Source organism: Triturus cristatus, chromosome 6 (assembly GCF_964204655.1).
Source record: "Triturus cristatus chromosome 6, aTriCri1.1, whole genome shotgun sequence".
Classification (NCBI taxonomy): Eukaryota; Metazoa; Chordata; class Amphibia; order Caudata; family Salamandridae; genus Triturus; species Triturus cristatus.
The window spans coordinates 344,844,183-344,864,934 of record NC_140589.1 but is presented as its reverse complement, the minus strand read 5'-3'; the positions used below and the strand labels follow the sequence as shown (position 1 = coordinate 344,864,934).

General features: G+C 49.8%; 1 protein-coding gene across 5 annotated transcripts in view; it reads left to right on the top strand.

Moving 5' to 3' along the window:
* Nucleotides 1-20,752, top strand: part of ASAP2 (ArfGAP with SH3 domain, ankyrin repeat and PH domain 2) — a 1,162,669-nt gene that overhangs the window by 862,153 nt on the left and 279,764 nt on the right. The gene's annotated exons all lie outside the window — the stretch shown is intronic.

The following is a 20,752-nucleotide window of genomic DNA, read 5'->3' as shown; positions in this document are numbered from 1 at the left end:
CGGTGACATGTTTTGAATGTTGATCATGATGACTGGATCCAGCCCACCGTTCATTCATCACCAGTCAATTCGTATGAAGAATTACAAACTTGAGAAGCCAATCTGCATGTTACCCTAAGCCCAGGGATATCATATTACCAATATTAAATTATATCAGGAGTCATTGTTTATGGGACCACTCTGTAGCTGCAGGACTCTTCTTCCTCCTAAAAGAAGGGGCACAAAAGTGAAAAATAACTAAGTCTGATGGCTCTGCTATATGGAAAACAAGCTATTTTTCCTGGCTACTTCATGTGAACACATTCGTATCAGTTGCTGATTTCTCTCAACTACACGTTTGGTACATGATCAGCAGTTAAAGCAGTTCACAAGCTAATGCTTTTACCTGTTTAGTCCCCAAATCTTACAATTTCTAGTAACTTTGCCCCTCTGCTATATCATCTTCACTCATGTACTAGTTACCCAGATATACCCCTGGTATTACTGAATCCGATCAGATACAGCTACTGCTTGAGTGTGACTGATAGTCGCTGTTCCATTAACTAATCTGTAGAATAATCATTACCAAAGTCAACAAGATTTTCAAAAGTTGACTGACTACCTTTTCCCGGGCATTGTGCAGCAATTTATTGAGACCTGAAACCTTTTGCAAGGAATAAGCTAGAGTCAGTGCTTAATTTGAGCCAGTGGCTGCCAGTGGGGCCCACCAGCACTTATTTATGGAGCCGGTACTTAAATACCTAGGGCTAAAGCTTAGTTTACTATGAGTGCTCCATTGTATGATGCTCTGAATCACATCACAAGATTGTGATTCACACTGCCCCATTCAACATTATGGACATTTCAGATGCCCTGAAACTAAATTGCTTACAGGTACATGAGCTGGTTATTTGACAGAAGTGTTATTCTGTTACGTTCACTAGGGTAAGATTCAAATATTGGTTTCAAATTCATCCCACAGAAGAGCTACTTTTCATCTTTCCACACTAGCTGCCTCTCAACATAGAAAGAATATTTCCATACTGGCCTAATGGTTGTGTTTCCTTCGATGAGCCATATATGCATGGCTTCTGTTTGCTGGCCCTTTGGTAAAATGTCCAAGATAAACAATCCTTACCTTGCAGAAGACAGTCCTTCTCACAGCTTTAATTATAAAGAGTTAAAAAGTATTAGGGTAAAAAGTCACAAAAGTTAAAAACCCACAATTTACTCCTACCTGGACACAGCAGAATTAATTGCCAGATCAGACTTTTAATATTTGCACATTAATTCTAAGCAAAACCCTAAAGGCATCATTTGATTGGGAGCATATCTTTTGGTCCAAAGCTAGTATACGTTTAGAATGAGATAACATATCTGCATCCTAAGAGCTTTCTTTGTGGGCAAACGATAAGATAACTTCGTCAATCTTACCAGCTGAAAGCCTGGAGGCCTGTTGTCCTGCCTTATTATCTTTAATACCCACTCAACACAGAATTGCAATTTAGTAAGTGCCTATTTGCTGACAGAGTTTCTATGATAAAACTACTGTGTTGAAAAGCTGCAGCTGTTCTACTGTGTTATATCTGAAAAGTTAGGAGCTGTGGCTGACCGAGCAAAAGAAAACAGTACATTATGTTATGTATTCCAGGCAACCTTGTACTAAATTTGCAGACTGACTCCCAAGAAAAATCACTAAATAATAAGCAACATGTACAGCGTATTCCTAAAATAATGGAACGAAAACAAATGGGTTATGTGTGGCTGTGCAAAGCCAAGGCAGCCTAAAACATCTAATACGCTAAACTAAAGGACAATCAAAGTGGGACCAGAAGGGAAATCATTACACCCTCTCCTTGGTCAGGAAAGTAACTTAGCGACTAACAAAATAATAAATGTTTCAAACTAAGAAAATTCAATGCACTGCGAATAAGCATAATATGCAAATTTATAGGTGTAATAAAAATGAACCATAAACATGTAGAAAAGGATGGCTAAATTATGGAGTGCTAGGGGGCACCCAAGATTCCTTCCACAAGATCAATGTTTTGAGAATCCAGAACAGATTCGGTCTCCGCAGCTATTTCTTCAAGAGCTTCATTCAAAAGCTCCAAAGAACAGACATGATCCTCGCTATCAGCCAATGCTGAGGACGTAGTCTGTTGTTCTGCATCCATTTTAGAGCCGAAGTCTGGAAATTCTGGTGCTAAAGCACCCATCTCCCTAGTAGGAAGCTGCTCATACCATGTATCTTGAGGCAGCTGCAAATTCATGGGACAACTCCGAAAACGGGTAGTTATCAGTCTCATTAAAGGGAACATGTCCATAGGAACAGGCAATTGCAGTGCAAGGCAAACATCAAGAGCCTACTCGAAGGGACACCATTGGCAATGAAACACGGGTTGCAGGTTGGAATGACAATGACCAGTCAATATTTAGTTCCTGGAGCAGAGGAACTCCAAAGAATTGCATCATGCGCTCACAGCACAGGTCGAACCAGTGATAGTTCAATCACCAGTGGTCTTCGATACGGAACATCCATTGCGGAGTTTCAAAAATAGAACCAAAATGACGCAAATGAGGAATAATGCCAAGGTACGCCCCCTTTAAAAACACTTGGAAACAGAAAATGTATAAAGGCCGGTATAGCGCCGAAGATTTTCTGGAAGGTACTAACTTAGCAAGTCCCAATTGATTTTAAGAAGTGTCCTATACCAGCAGTATTGGATGCATTAAACATTTGATGGACAAGCTCTGAGAAATGTAGTGGGAGATTCATGCTTAAAATTTACTGTATTTCCCTGGATATCCTTGAAATCCGGTATTCAAACGTTTCTCGTGCAGATGCTAATGCCACATCTTTTGGAAACAATACGGCTTTGAGTCTACTTAGCATGTTAAAATCTAACTTCAAAGTTGAAATGGAAGGCCATAACGAACTATCAAAAATCACATGCATTGTAGGCAATAGCACGTTATTGAAGCATATCTAGGAAACAGAAAGGACATACAAGATTCCGGCCTTCATTCCACAACAGTCTTGGCCCTCAACATTAAATAACCTCCATTGAAAGGACATTGATGAGGCTGAGAATTGAAGGGGTTGGTGTTGCTTTTAGTAAACAGGCCAAATTCCTTTTTTTTTTAAATTTCTTTATTATTTTATTCCTTCAAACAGGCAGACAATGTACAGAAACAATCATACAGCTCATCCACCTCAGCCGAGGTGGTAAACGTTTTAACAGTGATACGCCCCAGCAATTAAGCCTAAGGTCGCCTCTGTGAACAGGCCAGATTCCTTATTTAAGTATTCCAGGCTCCATGAATGGTAACATGTTTACAAACAAGTGAGTGGCCGCCAGTAAGGAATACATCTTTGTTCCCCCTTTCAAATTGGTAATCAAAAAGAAGTGACAACAACTCACCAATATACCTCCATCCCAGGACTTTATATCTACCTACCAGGAAATGTTTCATGCAAGATGTGAACTGGAATGTTAAAATTGGATATTATGTCATATATTAACCATACCGCGGAGGGTGTTTTAGCTACAGGAAAGGGCAATTGTTCTAACTTCTTGATATGTACCATTGTGTAAGTGCCATCTTTTTTTGCCATGAGTCGCTGTTCACTTGTCAGGTTGAAAGGCAAGCATTGTTGCGTAGAATATAGGTAATGCCATGGCATACAGCCATTTTTCAGAACCATAGGTGTCCACCTAAACTGCATGAAGTATCCACCTAAACTGCATGTTAGATCTAAGCTAACTTTGCCCATTATGAGAGGCTGGCCTGGTATATGCTGTCCACTAATGTAAGTGGGCACCTTGCACCAGTCCAGACAACCCTTATGGTGATTTAAGAGGTCTCAGACAACCTTAGAAAGCTATTCAATTGGTAGCCGTGGAGAGCAGCCTTAAGGCTTAATCTCGAAGGAGTGTAAAGCAGCTGGTTTCATCAGAAAGCAATCTTATAGTATAGATTAAATTAACCACACAAGGTATTTATAAAAATATGTATTTATTATATAATGCTCTCCAGTACGTTCCACACAAAGCACACAATATTATAGCAAAGAAATCACAGCAAATAGCACTAATACACAGTGGGACCCGGGGGGGGGGGGGGGGGGGGGGGGGGACCAAACAATATACTAAGAAAGTGGTATAAGACCCATGACTCGAGTCAGGACAATGTCGAGAGGATGTAGAATTGCTAGGACCCCAAAGACACAATCCAAGGAGAGTAGATAGTGACCCCTCGGAGAGCATATGCAGTGCGAGTACACGACTGCGTTGTCCGTACAAGTCTATGTGCAAGTCGCGGTTGGAGTTTTTAAAGGTTGGAGACCCTTCCCGGTGGACTTCGAAGAAACCCTGTGGAAGACAGAAGGTTGGAGAGCCACCCCACCCGTGGATCCTGAAGTAGCCACGTTTCTTAACCCAGGGAATCTAGGTGCATAGGTGTGAAGTGGCGTCAGGAACCGCAGTCGAACCCAATGGAGGATTTCGGAGAAGAGCCGCTGCTGGAAGAGGAGAAAGTGTCAGTTGGAATCCAAACGGGTATTCTTGTCGAGGAGTACCTGAAAGCAAGGGGGGACAGAGTCTGGGTCACTTGAGAGTGACCAGGGGCTCGGTAGATGAATGCCCACGGATGTCAGGTGCTTCAGGAAAGTTGACGGTGACCTTGACTCTGCAGCTGCAGGGACCAGGTGACGTTGAAGACGACCAGGAGCCACATGCGAACTGTCCCACGAAGGATGTCGACTGCTGAGGGGTCAGTGTCCAGAGGGAGCACCAACAAACCTCAGCAACAGCAACCCAAGCAAGTAGTCAGGGAAGCGTACCGTTTGGACAAGCAAGGTCCAGGAGACTCACCACAAGCTGGGGAGTCAGGGAAAGCCCAGAGCAATCAGCGGAGCCCAAGGAAATTAAAGCTGACCCTCAAATGGACCCACAGGATGGAGGCACAGGAGTCGCAAGAGGACCTCGGGCAGTTTCACAAAACAACAGGCCACGGAGCACTTGTGCGAGGTGAGTGAAGATCTTTGTAGGAAACGGTGCCAAAGGTTGGGGCTACTCGGAGCCCAATGCACTTGTCACGGAATTGTCAACATGCACTTGCATAAGTACGCGGTGCACAGGGGTTCAGGTATTGCAGCCCTCACGAGGGATTGTGACCACAAACTCGGTGAGAGGGCAGCTCGGACCTCGAATGACATAGGAACCCACCTCCTGTGTTGCTCAGCCTTTCGGAGTCCGGATGAGCTCTGGATCAGCAGACTGGTCAGTAGTGTTGCGGTGCCTGCAAATTTCAGGGGATTGACTCCTCACTCCAAGAGAGTTATCTTCAGGTGGCTTGGATGCTCCACAGGTCCTAACTGGATCCTGTTCAGTGCACAGGCACAGCCATTGCAGCAGACTGAGATGGAGACGAAGTCGGGCCCAAATGAAGTCTAGCGAAGTCCAGAGTCCCCAGATGGTCGAAGTGCAGTGGTTTCAGTTCTGAATCCTGTCCACAACGAATCTAAGGTCCTACTACCAGGTAAGCCCTTAAGTACCCACGGGAGAAGGTTGGAAAGTTTCAGGGGACCCTTCCAGGGGATGGTTTGGACAAGAGGGGAGGTTACTCCCATGTTATTTGTCAATTTTCTCGCCAGAGCGGGAGCCAACGGCTCCCAGGACTGGTTTGAACTGAACTATGCACAGGGACACCAAATGTGCCCCTCCTGCAGGTTTTCAGGCACTGGCAAGCGCACCCACCCAGCCCTAATACACTAAATCCTGTCCGGGAGTTGGTCACACCTTCCTGTGACAGGATGCCTATTGTTCTGCCTTCCCCTGCTCGAGCTTGGCTCAGCAGCAGGAGGGCAGAAATGTGTCTCTGGTCTGAAGCAACCATTTTGTGCTGTCCGAAGCTAGAAGGCTGGTACCGGGAACACCGAGGGCCCCATGAAAGGCCTTCCTGATGGGTGGAATCATCCCTCCCACACCAGTTACAGGTGTGGGGGTATGATCCCAACATATTTGACACGAAACGCGATAGGGTTGGCAGCCGTTTTCTATTCGAGATGGTCATCACGCGGTCCCGTAATGCCCCTCTATATATAGTATATGACTGCTTCACAGACAACCCGGGAGAATGGACTCCGTAGGCTGCATGGGTGTCCTGCTCATGCTCTCACTCAGAACCAAGCACCCTGCCTTCAGGAGTGTAAAGACCTGCTCTAGGGGTGACTTATAGGTTTTAAGTGCAGTGAGCCTTAGATTTAGTTAACCTATATCTTACGTAAGTGGCGCATGCACCAACTTACACATGCTGCAATGGCAGGCCTTCAGTTCCATTTTGAATGGTCTCTCATGGGTGGCATAATACATGCTGCAGCCCATGGGAGACCTCTGGGGTACCTATGCCCTGGGTACACGGTTACCATATACTATGGACTAACAAGGGTACCCCAGTATCCAATCTTGGGTGTACCTAAGTACATAACATTACAGTTTAAGGAGAAAGCATATAGACAGGCGTCCTGAATAGCAGGATCCCAGTCAGACAAGTCAAAAACAGCATTACATCAAGCAAAAAGTGGGGGTAACCATAAGAAGCAGATCCTACTTTCCTACACCCATGGTATAATAAAAAATGTCATTTTGCATAATACCAATAACAGACAACACAATGTTATTCAAACTCTTCATGCGAGAAGACAATGTATTAATGCTATTAACAACAACAGCAAGTACTTTATCCAAATTATCTTGATCATTAAGCCTTAAACTTACAACTGGTTCCATTTGTGGCAATTTGCAAATTTCATTGTAAGTTGCATGAATAGATCTTTTCGAACGCGGAGACTTAGGACCCAACAAGAAAACAGATAAGGTCCATGTCTTACAACAGGAGGGAAACATCTTGTTATCTGAAAGAGACACATTAGTGATAGATTCCTTACCTTAGAATATCCCCAGGCGTCAGACTGGATCCGTAAAGTTTTGCTAGTAGTACCCCTGCGCGTCAGCAGGTAGTGTCCTGCGGCTCCGTGTCCGTCGCTGGCGTAGTAAGCGCCGAGATGACGTCACGGAGACTACTTAGACGCCACCCATGCGCGCTGATGTCACTTTTTTCTTTTTCCGCGCCAGCAAGCGCAGATCTGGTTAGAGCACGTACCATTAGTTACTTTTTGACTACACTTTTGAGACTTTTTGTCTCTCCTTTTTTTCCTTGGTGCACGTAGGGATGCCTGGATTTAAGTCTTGTGGCGCCTGCTGTCGCAATATGTCAGTGGCGGACCCCACGATGTTTGCCTCTACTGCCTGGAGACCGACCACGACTCCCGGTACTGCCGGAACTTACGTGCCATGGCCCTGAAGGCCTTGAGGGAGCGGCACCGGAAGCTGCTGGAGGTCCGGCACTCGTTCCAGCGCCGTTCCCGGTCCAGGGACTGTTCCCGGGACCACTCGCGGGGCCGCAGTCATCGCTCCAAGTCTTCGCCCTCGGATTCTGGTAAGCGACGACACAAAAAGAAGTCGAAGAAGCGTGTTCGCTCTCCGATGCCCGCCTGTTGGTCCTCGGATGTGGACAAGGGGGACAGCGAATCTGCCCCTGCGGCTCCTTTGGAGCCGGGTAGTCCCGCGGCCTACCCGCCTTACCCGGGTCCGTCGGCAACTCCCGAACAGATGCAAGAATTTCTTGCCACCATGGACTGCCTTTTTAGGCCTCGGGCTCCCGCCGGCGCGCCTTCGGGCCCCGCGGTCCCGTGTCCAGATTCTGTTGGGCCGTCGGCGTCGCCGGCAGATCCAGCTTCGGCGCCACAGGATCCTGCGCCGTTGGCTCCGGCCCCAGCGCCACAAGGTCCAGCACTGCCGACTCCGGCCCCAGCGCCACCCTCGGCTCCGCCTCCGGTGCCGCAGTGGGTGCCGTTTGTCCCACCCTTGCCCCGGTTCCAGGACCATTTTGTTCCTACCTGGGATCCGCATTGGGACGCGGCCCCGGCTGGTGCCATTCACGGCACCATTTCCGACGTCGTATGTTCCTTCTCCGGCTCCAGCTCTGCCGACGCGGTCTGTTCCCCATGCAACAGAGGTCGAGGACGACTGGGAGGGGTCCGAGGATCCTCTTGCCCGTCAGTGTGACTCCGAGCAGGACTGGGTGGACGACTTGGAGGATGCCAGTGACCTCGATGTCTCTTCTGACCCGAGGGGTTGCTTCTCCTCCGCCTACCATGGAGTAGGGCGCCTCGTACACGATGGTGCTCCGTCGGGCAGCTGAGGTCCTCAACCTCGATTTTCCTACGGTGGTCCTCAAGACTAATCTCCTCACTGAGGTGCTCCAGACGGCGTCCACTTCGTCGTAGCCCCTTCTTCCCTTTAACGACGCCCTCACTGACGTCTTGTTGGGCACTTGGTCGAGGCCGGCCACAGGGGCCCCTGTTGATAAGAATGTCACTAGGCGTCACCGCCTGGCGCCTGGTGACCCCGCGTTTCTGACCACTCATCCTACGCCTGAGAGCCTGGTCATCCAAGCCTCGACGTTGCAGAGTGCCTTTCCCACGGCTCCGCCGGATAAGAACTCTAAGAAGCTGGAACAGTTCAGTAAGCGGTTGTTCTCTTCGGCCACCATGGGGCTGCGGTCAGGGAACACCACCTGCTTATTGGGCTGCTATTCCCATGCGGTGTGGGATACGGTTGCTCAGGTGTTGCCTCAGTGTCCTGAGGAGGTCCACGCTGTGCTGTCCCAAGCAGTTGCTGAGGGTTAGGATGCGGCTAAGTTCGCCATTCGGTGTGGTTTGGACACCGCTGACTCACTGGGCAGGGTGATTTCTACGACTGTGTCGCTTTGTCGCCACGCCCGGTTGAGATTCACCGGGTTCTCGCCTGATGTCCAGAGCTCGCTCATGGACATACCCTTTGATGGCACTCGCCTGTTTGGCAATAAGGCTGACAGTGCACTGGAGCGTTTTAACGTCTCGCGGGCCAAGTTTTTGGGCCTTTCCACAAAGAGCCCATCCACTCCTGGTTTTCGTTCCATTCGTGGCCACGGCAGAGGCGCCCATGCATGTTCCTTCAGCAAGCCTGTGCAGAACCAGCCTCAGCGCAGATGTGGCTTCCGCAGGGGCGGATCTGGGAATCAGCGTGGGGGTTAGTCCACCTCCGCCCCCGCTGCTTCTACTTCCAAACCTTCCTAATCCGAGCTTTGTGGAACACCCCACGCCGGTGGGTGGCCGGATCCGCCACCACCTCCCCCACTGGCGCGATATCACATCGGACAAGTGGGTGTTGCAGAACATCCGCAGGGGTTACTCCCTTCCCCTTCAGTCCTCCCCTCCAGCCATGCCACCTCGGTGCCACCGCATGTCGGGGATCTCTTGGTACTTCTCCAGCAGGAAGTCATGGCCCTCTTGGCCAAGGGGGCCATCGAGTGCGTTCCTGGGCCGGAAGTAGGGAATGGTTGTTATTCCCACTACTTTCTGGTCCCCAAGAAGGACAAAGGGGGTCTGCGTCCCATCTTGGACCTCCGGAACGTCAACCGCTTCCTCCGGAAGGAGAGGCTCAAGATGCTGTCTCTGGCTCAGGTCTTGGCTGCCCTTGACCCTGGTAGCGTTGGACTTGCATGGCGCATATTTTCACATCCCTGTCATGCCGGCCCACCGGCGTTACCTGTGGTTCACGGTAAGCCAGGAGCATTTTCAGTTATCCGTGCTCACCTTCTGCTTTACCAGCGCCCCTCGGGAGTTCACGAAGGTGATGGCAGTGGTCGCAGCTCACCTGCGCAGGTCGGGGTGTCAGTCTTCCCTTACATCGATGACTGGTTGTTGAAGGCGGGCTCGCCCCAGGCAGTCGTCAACAACCTTCAGACTACGGCCGACCTCCTACATTTGCTGGGGTTCTCCATCAACGTGCCGAAGTCGCACCTGAGTCCCTCTCATAAGCTCCCCTTCATCGGAGCGGTTCTGGATTCGATGCTGTTTCAGGTTTATCCTGCCAAGCAGCGAGTCCGGGATATTCAGGCTATGATTGCGATCTTTCAGCCTCTGTCCCAGGTTTCAGTCAGGATAACCCTCCGGCTCCTGGGCCTGATGGCCTCCTGCATCCTGCTAGTGCCACATGCCAGATGGCATATGTGGGCTCTGCAGTGGGACCTGAAGTTCCAGTGGACACAGCATCAGGGCAACCTGTCGGATCATGTCCAGATCTCGGAGGGCACTGCACGACAATTGCAGTGGTGGCTCACGAATCGCGATTGGGTCAATGGCAGATCCCTCTCCCTTCCCCAACTGGAGCACACAGTGGTGACGGATGCGTCCCTCCTGGGATGGGAGGCCACTTGGGAGAGGCAGAGATCAGAGGACTGGTCTCCAGCGGAGTCCCGGCTCCATATCAATCTGTTGGAGCATCGGGCGTTGCGGCTTGGACTGAAGGCATTCCTTCCCTCTGTCCGGGGAAGTGTGGTGCAGGTGTTTACGGACAACACCACCACCATGTGGTATTGCAACAAACAGGGCGGGGTGGGGTCCTGGACCCTCTGCGCCTCTGAACATGGCTGGAACATCAAGGCATTACCTTTGTGGTTCAACACCTGGCAGGGTGGGCAAACTCAGCCGCCGGTGTTTGATGGATCACGAGTGGCGTCTGCACTCGGACGTGGTGCAAGGTCTCTTTCAGCAGTTCGGAGAGCCTTGGTTAGATCTATTCGCCACCGAAGAGAACGCACAATGTCATCAGCTCTGCGCTTTGGAATTTCCAAGGCGGCACTCGCTCGGCGACGCTTTTCGTCGCAAGTGGAGTTACGGTCTATTGTACGCTTTTGCGCCTATACCACTTCTGCCCAGAGTGCTGAAGAAGATTCGGCGCAACCGGGCTCGAGTCATCCTTGTGGCTCCGGATTGGGTACGAAGCTACTGGTATCCCGAGCTACTCAGCATGGCTATCGATCCCCCGATCCGTCTGCCTCTTCGGGAGGATCTTCTGTCGCAGTAGCAGGGGACGGTCCTCCATCCGAACCTGTCCAGCCTCCACCTCCATGCATGGAGATTGAGCGGAGACAGTTGACCGCTTTCGATCTTCCTCCCGAAGTCTGTGATGTCATTCTGGCAGCCAGGCGTCCCTCCACCAAAACGGTATACGCCTGTAGATGGAACAAATTTGTGGCATGGTGCGCAGCGAAGTCTGTGAATCCCCTTTCTGCCCCTCTTTCTGAGGTCCTTCTGTTCCTTCTCTCCTTGGCCCGGCAGGGCTCTGCTCTGGGCACTATTAAAGGTTATCTTTCGGCCATCTCCGCCTTTCTGAGACTTCCAGATCAGCCTTCTCTCTTTAAGTCCCCGGTTGTTAACCGTTTCCTGAAAGGCATTACGCACATGTTTCCTCCTGTGCCGTTCATCATGCCTCAATGGGACTTGAATCTTGTTTTGACCTATCTGATATGTGCTCTTTCGAGCCCCTTCATACCTGTCCTTTGCGTCTTCTTACTCTTAAGACTGCTTTCCTGGTAGCTATCACCTCTGCCAGAAGAGTGAGTGAGCTCCAGGCTCTTTCTTCCAAACCTCCTTTCCTTTCTGTTCATCCGGAGAAGGTGGTGTTAAGGACCCGTCCTTCTTTTTCGCCAAAGTTTGTCACGCCCTTCCACATTGGACAGACTATCACTTTGCCTACCTTCTTTCCGCCTCCGCATCCTTCGAGGAAGGAAGAGAGGCTCCACCGTCTGGACCCAAAGCGTGCGCTCGCATTCTATCTGAAGCGTACACAGTAGTTCCGGGTGGATGTCCAGCTCTTTGTTGGCTACGTGGGTGCCAAAAAAGGTCGGGCTGTGCACAAATGGACCATCTCTCGGTGGGTCGTTCTGTGCATCAAAGCATGTTACTCGTTGTCTAAAAAGGAGCCTCCTGTGGGCCTATGTGCCCATTCTACCAGGGCAACTGCAGCCACTACTGCCTTGGGACGCGGCGTTCCCTTGCAGGATATTTGTCAAGCAGCTACATGGGCCTCGATGCACACGTTTACCAAGCATTACTGCCTTGACAGTCCGGTCCCGAGAGACGGCTTCTTTAGCCGTTCTGTTCTCCGTGACTTTCTGGTGTAATCTGTTTGCAGGCCCACCACCGGGGCTGGTATTGCTGGGGTATTTATTCTAAGGTAAGGAATCTATCACTAAAGTGTTTCTTTCAGATGCACAAGTTACTACTTTTGTAACGATATATCTGTAAGAGACATTAGTTAGTGATAGATTCCTTACCGCCCCACCCATCCTCCCCGTTCTGCGAACTGATTTCTAGGCCCTAGTTTCATGGCACCAGTGGTCAGTTTCTTGCATGGCTCTGCGTTCCTGGCGCGGAAAGTCGTGTACAGAACTGACGTCAGCGTGCATTTGTGGCGCCTAAGTAGTCTCCGTGATGTCATCTCGACACTTACGACGCCAGCGACGGACGCGGAGCCGCAGGATGCCACCTACTGACGCGCAGGGGTACTGCTAGCAAAACTTTCCGGATCCAGTCTGCTGCCTGGGGATATTCTAAGGTAAGGAATCTATCACTAACTAGTAGTAACTTGTGCTTACTGCAGACAGTGTGGGAAGTTCCAAACATGTTTGGCACAATTTCCCTACCGAATAGCTGGTGACTATACCTGAGTTTTGAATATGGGAATAACGAGGGTCAAGTCTGCTTGCTTTAAACCCCGGTGTGGAATTAAAAAAAACAAGCACAACAACCATTTGTGTCCACTGCCCACAATTACCACCTGTTTGGAGCTGAATGTGTGGAGTTAAATATAGCATTCTACATCATATCATGGAGCTACGTTTCAGTCTAATTTTTTTAATGTTGCCAATTATCAAACTGGGTAATGGAAGGAATGTTGGATGAATTCATGTCTTTAATTTTAGCGAGTCCTAGACAAGTAGTCTGTTGAACTGTGTATTTTAGAAAAATCATTTGTGTTGGAATTAAGCAGGCTCTAAACAAGGTGTCTGTTTCCTGAACCTCCAATGTTTGGTGCCACAAATAGATTTCATGTCAATGGTGTCCTTCCAATACTGACAGCCTTTTAAGAATAACTGTTTGACATACAAATCTGTAGATATATTAGCTTGGTTTGTGTTAGCATTTATTTCTTTGCTGTTAAAGGGACAAATTTAAAATAAAACATTTCGGGTCTAAGGAGTCATATCCAGAAAAAAAAATATGAATTTATCCCTATATGTTTTTGAGCTACCTTGTGGGTTTGTTGGACAATGTTTCCATTGTATGTAATTAAAAAGTGTATGTTGGACACTAGCTTGATCTAAATAATGATGTCCATAATGATGATAACAGTACATTCCACCACAATTAACAGAATGTAGGTGCAGGTCTTAACTTTCAAAAACAGTATAGTATTCCAGCTCTAAGAACATGGAGTTTACTGTGTCAACATCCCAATTGTCGGAATGTAACCCAGGTACAATAACATCACCCAAAGACACCTTAAAAACATAGGAAATCTGCAGTATTTCTGTAGGGCTAACAATCTCCTATGGAACCTTATCCCAAACAATTCCACCAGTTTCTAGGACTGCTGAAATGACGGGTCTCTTTTCAGTTTGTGAAGATGAGTGAGGTGTTGGCACCTCGTCAACCACTTCTGTTGCAGAGCGTTCCGGAAGGTAATGGCCATTTATTAGCAAGAAGAAAAAAGTCACAAATCCAAAGAATAGAAAAACCAAGGAAAGTGTTATCCAAACGTATATCCAAAGGGAGACCAGATAAGTGCATTTCAACCATGTAAAGAAAACACAGGCACTGTAAGTTGAGTGTCTAGAACAGTGGAACTGTCAAGAGTCACATGAACAATCATCTGTTCCCATAAAATAGCCATAAGCAGTTTGTTGAAAAACAGGAGCCACAGGTGCAGTCACAGAACTGGTAGATTCCACGAGGTATGGATCAGTATTAACAACGTAATCTGCAGGAGATGCCCTAGTAAGTACAGTACTCACTTACCTTGTATGGCTGGCATTTGTAGCAGTAGTAGTAATTTACTGAAGTTTCATACCCCCCTCCACCTCCCTGAAACAGCTAGCGAGAAACTGCTTAGATGTTGCTTCCAAGCTGTCGAGGAATTTCCTGTATGGTAGGGAGAGACGTTAGGCAACTACCAAGGATTCCTCGTAGCCTACTTTTCAGAATGGCCATTTGATGTAGCTTGTTTTGATCAATGGAGAAAAAATGATTGTCTTTAGAACAAGCACGCGTCTGCAGTATCACAGTTCTAGTACCTTGAATGCCAAGGACCGGCACCAGTGTGCAGTATGATGGGCCAGATTTCTTCTACACATCAACCTTTTGACAAACGAAGTTCCCAATTTGTGGAATCCAGCGGGAAGGTACTGCCTGCTCCTTGATTCCAGTAGAGGCAGGCGTCTTCAACGACTTGTTGGATTGGGCGTCGCAGAAGTTTTGTGAATCCTGTAAGACAGCACAACGATCATTTACGTCAAAGGGCATGGCAGTCACCACAATGTCTGCACCATCAAGGTCTGGAACATACATGTTGATGCCAAAGCGGACCTCGTATGGGGCCCGGCCACCCAGAGATCGTTTAGGGAGATTATTAAGTGCTCTTTAGGGGTAATGGATCCAACTACGCCCTGTACCCAAGACTCTAGCGGTTGAGGATTGCTTTATGTCACAGTTCATCCTCTCCACCACCGAATTTCCCTCAGAACTGTAGGGGGAAGAGTAATGCCCCTCTACTGCCACTGAGCCCATAGTATCCCTGTTAGCCTTAGAGGTGAAAGCAGGGACCTGGTGCGATTGGAATATAGTGCACGCATGTTTTCTGATAAAGACTTGCAAATCTTTAATACCAGTGCGAACATTAGCCGAACATTGTGGCCACACCCAGTGGAGCCTGGAGCAAGAATCACTTGGAAGTTGGATATATTTAAACACTCCATCCGAATTAAGAGGACCACAAAGGTGCAAGTACATGCAGCTGAACGGTTTGTTGGAAATCAACAGGTGTGTATAGGATGGGCGTGCCACGGTAGAGCTTTTCATTTGTTGAAAAATGTCACAACACAGGCCATATTTCTTGCCCTGTTTATATAAGCCATGCCACCGATAATGTTGCTATATTAACAAAATTGTGGCCACCACACCTATGTGTGAAGAAGCAACACCTTCCATCGCAGCTATCACTAAAGCTAGTTTGCAGTCTAGGTTGTGAATCAAACTATCACCAACCCCTGCATTTGTAACAAAGGGAACTTTTTGTTTGCTTAAATGGTAAGTATATTTGGCTGGATAGCCCCTAGGCAAAGGGGTGCCATCGCATGTCGCATTAATGGCAGCCAGTATATTGTCATCTACCTTCGTATAAGAATGAGTAATCGCAGCAACAGTCGCAGTTGCAACTGCGGATTTGGCTCTGTCATCTGCCAAAGAATTTCCTGCAGTGTGTGGTTCCACATGCAGATGACTCAATGTATGAATGACATGAGTCCATGGCAGCCCATCTTTTAGGTCTGCCACTTTCGCCTAAAGCCATTTTTGGTTTATTGTGTTGCCTTTAGAATCTTTGAATCCATTCTGATGCCAATAATGAGAATTGTTATTAATACACTGGACACAATAATACGAATCACACACTAAAAGTGTTGGAGATTCAGGATCCACATGTTCTAGTGCAAGAAGTAAGGCTTTATGTTCAGCCAACTGGGCAGTAGAGTTGCCTGAGGACTGTCTGTAAGTTTTCTGCAGTTGGAATTTCCTGTCCAACATCACACCAAGACCGGTTGCGCATGCCGCTAAATATTGGTGCTTGGACCTTATATTTGAACCATCAGTACAAACAATATATTTATACTGCTCAGGAGGCAAAGGATTGCTGGGCATGGGATAAACATGCTCATATTGAAGAAATTCTTGCGTCTGTAATATCTGAAAGAAACACGTAGTGATAGATTCCTTACCTTAGAATGACCCCCAAGCGTCAGACTGGATCTTGTAAGTTTTAGTCAGCAGTACCACTGCGTGTCGGAAGGTGGCGTTGTGCGGCTCCGCATCCGTCGTGGGCGTCGTGGTCGCCCAGATGACATTGCGGCAGCTACTTAGACGCCGCCCTCGTACCCTGACATCAGATCTTTCTTTTTCCGCACCAGCAAGCGCAGATCCAGAGAGAGCGGTACCCCCAGTCACTTTTTTTGTTTTTCGAGGCCTTTTTGTCTCTATTTTTTTAGTCGATCGACTTCAAGTCCTGCGGGGACTGTCATTGCATGATGTCGTGATGGACCCGCACCGCTTATGTCTCTACTGCCTAGGGCGCGACCAGGACCCAAAGTCGAGCCCCGACTGCTGTAAGACTTTGCGGGAGCAGTCCCGAAAGTTGCTTGAAGTGCGGTAGTCGGCGCCGCTCAAGGTCCTGGTCCCGTGGAAGGTCGAGGGACCAGTCGCGGAACCACCCCCATCGTTCGTCGGGATCAAAGTCTCCGCACTCGGGGTCAGGTAAGACAAAGCATCACAAGAAGTCGAAGAAGCACCATCATTCTCTCACTTCCCCTCGCATGAAGCGGCTGAGTGTGTGGGTGGTGCCTCCCCCGCGGCTCCGGCGAAACCTACGGTTTCACCGTCTGCCTACCCGCCCTTCCCGGTTCAGTCGGCGACTCCGGCCCAGCTGCAGGAATTTCTGTCAGCCATGGCCCTCCTCTTTGGGCCGTCGGGCCCCGCAGGACCGACTGGGGGTCCTTGCCCTTCACTGTCACCGGCTTTGGTTCCGGCATCGCTGTCGGCTGCGGCCCTGGCGTCGCAGGGCCCCCAGCGATCCAGGCCTGGATCCCGGTCGACACTGGTTGACCTAGTGACACCTCCACCGACGTCGACCCCAGCGCCATCACTCCTGCCTTCGCCCGTGCCCCCAGACAACGCCGTCCCCAGTTTCAGCCCTGATGTGGACACGGCGCTGGAACAGCGTCGCTCGATGCCGATTCCGACGCCAATGGGGCTTTTATTCCCCTATGTCCAGCCTCCGTATTTTCGGCTTGTCCCACAGGCTTCGGAGGAAGGGGAGGACTGATAGGGGTCTGAGGACCCTCTCACAGCACAGTGTGAGTTCGACCCGGACTGGGTTGAGAACTTGGGGGATGCCAGCGGTCTTGACACCTCTCCTGACCTTGGCATGCTAACTTCTCCTACCGTGGCTACAGAGGAGGGTGCGAGTTATGCGGTGTTGCGTAGGGCGGCCAAGGCTCTCCACCTCAAACTCCCTACCTCGAACTCCCTACAGTGGCCGTCAGGGCTAACCTCCTGACAGAAGTGCTTCAGCCTGCGGCTACCTATGCTGCGCCACTGCTGCCTTTTTATGATGCACTTTCGGACGTTCTTTTGGGCACCTGGTCCAGGCCGAACACAGGGGCTCCTGTGGATAGGAACGTGGCCCTACGCCATCGCCCGGCCCCGGGCGACCCCCTCTTCCTCTCCCAACACCCCACCCCTGAGAGCTTGTTGTCCAAGCCTCTACGTCCCAAAGCGTCTCCCTACCGCTGGAAGTTTGGTAAGAAGATTTTTTCTTCCGCCAGTTCAGGGCTGCGGACTGTGAACACCACATGCCTCTTGGGCCGTTATTCGCACTCTGTGTGGGATACGGTGGCGCAGGTGCTACCTCAGTGTCCGGAGGAGGCCCGGCCATTGCTCGCTAAGGCTATTGCTGAAGTGAGAGATGCGGCGAAGTTCACAATACGATGTGGCCTTGACACCGCCGACTCACTGGGTAGGGCGATTTCCATGACAGTGGCGATCCGCCGCCACTCCTGGCTGAGGACTACTGGCTTCTCGGGGGATGTCCAGAACACCCTGATGGACATGCCCTTTGATGGCATTCGCCTTTTTGGCAACAAGGCAGATAGTGCATTGGAGCGTTTTAAGGACTCGCGGGCTACGGCCAAGTCCTTGGGCCTTTTGGCCACTCGCCCTCCTCCGCCTTCTGCTTTTCGCTCCTTTCGTGGCAACGGAAGTGGCGCCCCAACACGGTCACTCTAGAGCCACAGGCCGCAGCAGCAGCAGTCTCAGCGCGGACGAGGGACCCGCAGAGGCCGCTCAGGGGGCCAGCGGGCGGGTCAGTCCACCTCCACCCCGGCCATCATTACCTCCAAACCTTGCTAGTCCAGTTTTTCAGGCCCATCACACGCCAGTGGGCGGCAGGATTCGCCATCACCTCCCCCACTGGCGCACCGTCACTACGGACAGGTGAGTTGTACTAATAGTCCGAAGGGGCTACTCCCTCCCCTTCAAGACTACCCCTCCAGCCATGCCACCCCAGTACCACCTCATGTCGGGGGATCACTTCGCACTTCTTCAACAGGAAGTTGTGGCCCTCTTGGCCAAGGGGGCAATCGAGCGCGTTACTGCGCCAGAAGTAGGTTGTGGTTGTTATTCCCACTACTTTCTGGTGCCCAAGAAGGACAAGGGCCTGCGTCCTATCTTGTGCACCTATGTGACCTCCGGAACATCAATCGCTTCCTCTGGAAGGAGTACTTCAAGATGTTAACTCTGGCTCAGGTCTTGTCTGCCCTCGACCCTGGAGACTGGATGGTAGCGTTGGATCTGCAGGACGCATATTTCCATATTCCCGTCCTGCCGGCCCATCGGCGTTACCATCGGCGTTACCTGCGGTTTATGGTAGGCCACGGGCACTTTCAGTTTACCGTTCTCCCCTTTGGCCTTACCAGCACCCCTCGGGTGTTCACGAAAGTGATGGCGGTGGTCGTAGCTCATCTGCGAAGTTCAGGGGTCCAGTCTTCCACTAGCTCGTCGACTTGTTGTTGAAGGCGGGATCGCCCTGGCAGTCGACTCCCACCTCTAGACTACGGCCGACCTCCTGCATTTGCGGAGGGTTCTCCATCAATGTGCCGAAGTCGCACCTGATTCCCTCTCAGAAGCTCCTTTTCATCGGAGCGTATCTGGATACGACGCTCTTTCGGGTCTATCCTCCCGAACGGCGAGTCCAGGATATTCAGGCTCTGATTCCGATCCTGCTATTCTCTGGCTAAAAAGAAGCCTCCGTTGGGACTGCGCGCCCATTCCACCAGGGTGACAACAGCCACTACGGCATTGGGACGTGGTGTCCCCTTACAAGACATCTGTCGGGCAGCTAAGTGGGTTTCGCTGCGCACTTTTGCTAAGCACTACTGCCTAGACAGGCAAGTCCGGAGAGACGGCTTCTTTGGCCGTTCTGTTCTCCGGGACTTTCTGGTGTGATCTTGGTTCGCAGACCCACCACCGGGGTTGGTATTGCTGGGGTATCTATTCTAAGGTAAGGAATCTATCACTACTTGTTTCTTTCAGATGAACAAGTTACTTACCTTCGGTAACAATATTTCTGTAAGAAACATTAGTAGCGATAGATTCCTTACTGCCCCACCCATCCTCTCCGTTCTGCGAACTGATTTCTAGGGTTAAGGTCATCCCTTTCAGGGCCCTAGTTTCAAGGCACCAGTGGTCAGTATCTTGCATGGCTCTGCGTTCCTGGCACGGAAAGTCGTGTACAGAAGTGACATCAGCATGCGAGGGCGGTGTCTAAGTAGCTACCGCGACGTCATCTCGGTGACCACGACGGACGCGGAGCCGCACAACGCCTCCTTCCGATGCGCAGTGGTACTGTTGATGAAAACTTTCCGGATCCAGTCTGATGCCTGGGGGTAATTCTCAGGTAAGGAATCTATCACTAACTAATGTTTCTTACAGATATATCGTTACAGAAGTTAAGTAACTTGTTTGGGTCAAAGATGAAGTCTACATCCGTAGCTGTTAAGGATGTTGCCCATTGTATACATCTGGGATAGAGGGGTTTAGCATTTGGAACACTTGCTTTTGTGACAACCCTTTAAGGCTGGAATGGGAGTAATGACAATAATGCGTTTCCCTTGTGCAATTGGCTGCTTTTTAGGTCGAGCCTAGGCAGCGTGCATGTGCTTTCTGGCAGACCTTCTGTATTCTACTTTTCTCATGCCTACTGCCCTCCCATTGGTTCAGTGCAGTGTTGCTATTATTTGCCGGTTCCTAACTGGTTCCAGCAGTGAAATGTCACTTTTGATTTTCGCCAAGGAGCACCACCTAAGTTCAGTGTATTTCCACTCTTTATCTCTTCTTTCAGAGAACTCTTTTTTAGTTAATGTTGCATCGTGGCATGCCGAGATTTATGTTAAAGTATGGCACCCACCGGCAGAGTGCCAAGCACAATAACCAGGAGCTGCTTGGCTTTCTACTTCTACACCTCTGTGTCTCAAAGACTTTAAACGTTGCAATGTTTAAATGTAAAAAAATCTGCTCTGTAAAAGAGGGCTTTGTAGAGTGTAAACTGGGATAAAGGGGAGGGCGTCTATGTCATCATGAGATGATGCCGCCAGCAGTATGGCCTGTTTATTGAGGTTTGTGCCACCCACGTTATTAGGGGTGCTGCAGCTGGAGAGATCTGTGGGGCTGGGTGAAGCCCATAACACTCATCATCCTCCACTTGTTCATTAGGATTCTGTGCCCCACTGCTTCAATTGGCCAGCACACACTTGACAACGTGTGTGCTGGCCAATTGAAGCAGTGGGGCACAGAATCCTAATGAACAAGTGGAGGATGATGAGCTTTATGGGCTTCACCCAGCCCCACAGATCTCTCCAGCTGCAGCACCCCTAATAACGTGGGTGGCACAAACCTCAATAAACAGGCCATACTGCTGGCGGCATCATCTCATGATGACATAGACGCCCTCCCCTTTATCCCAGTTTACACTCTACAAAGCCCTCTTTTACAGAG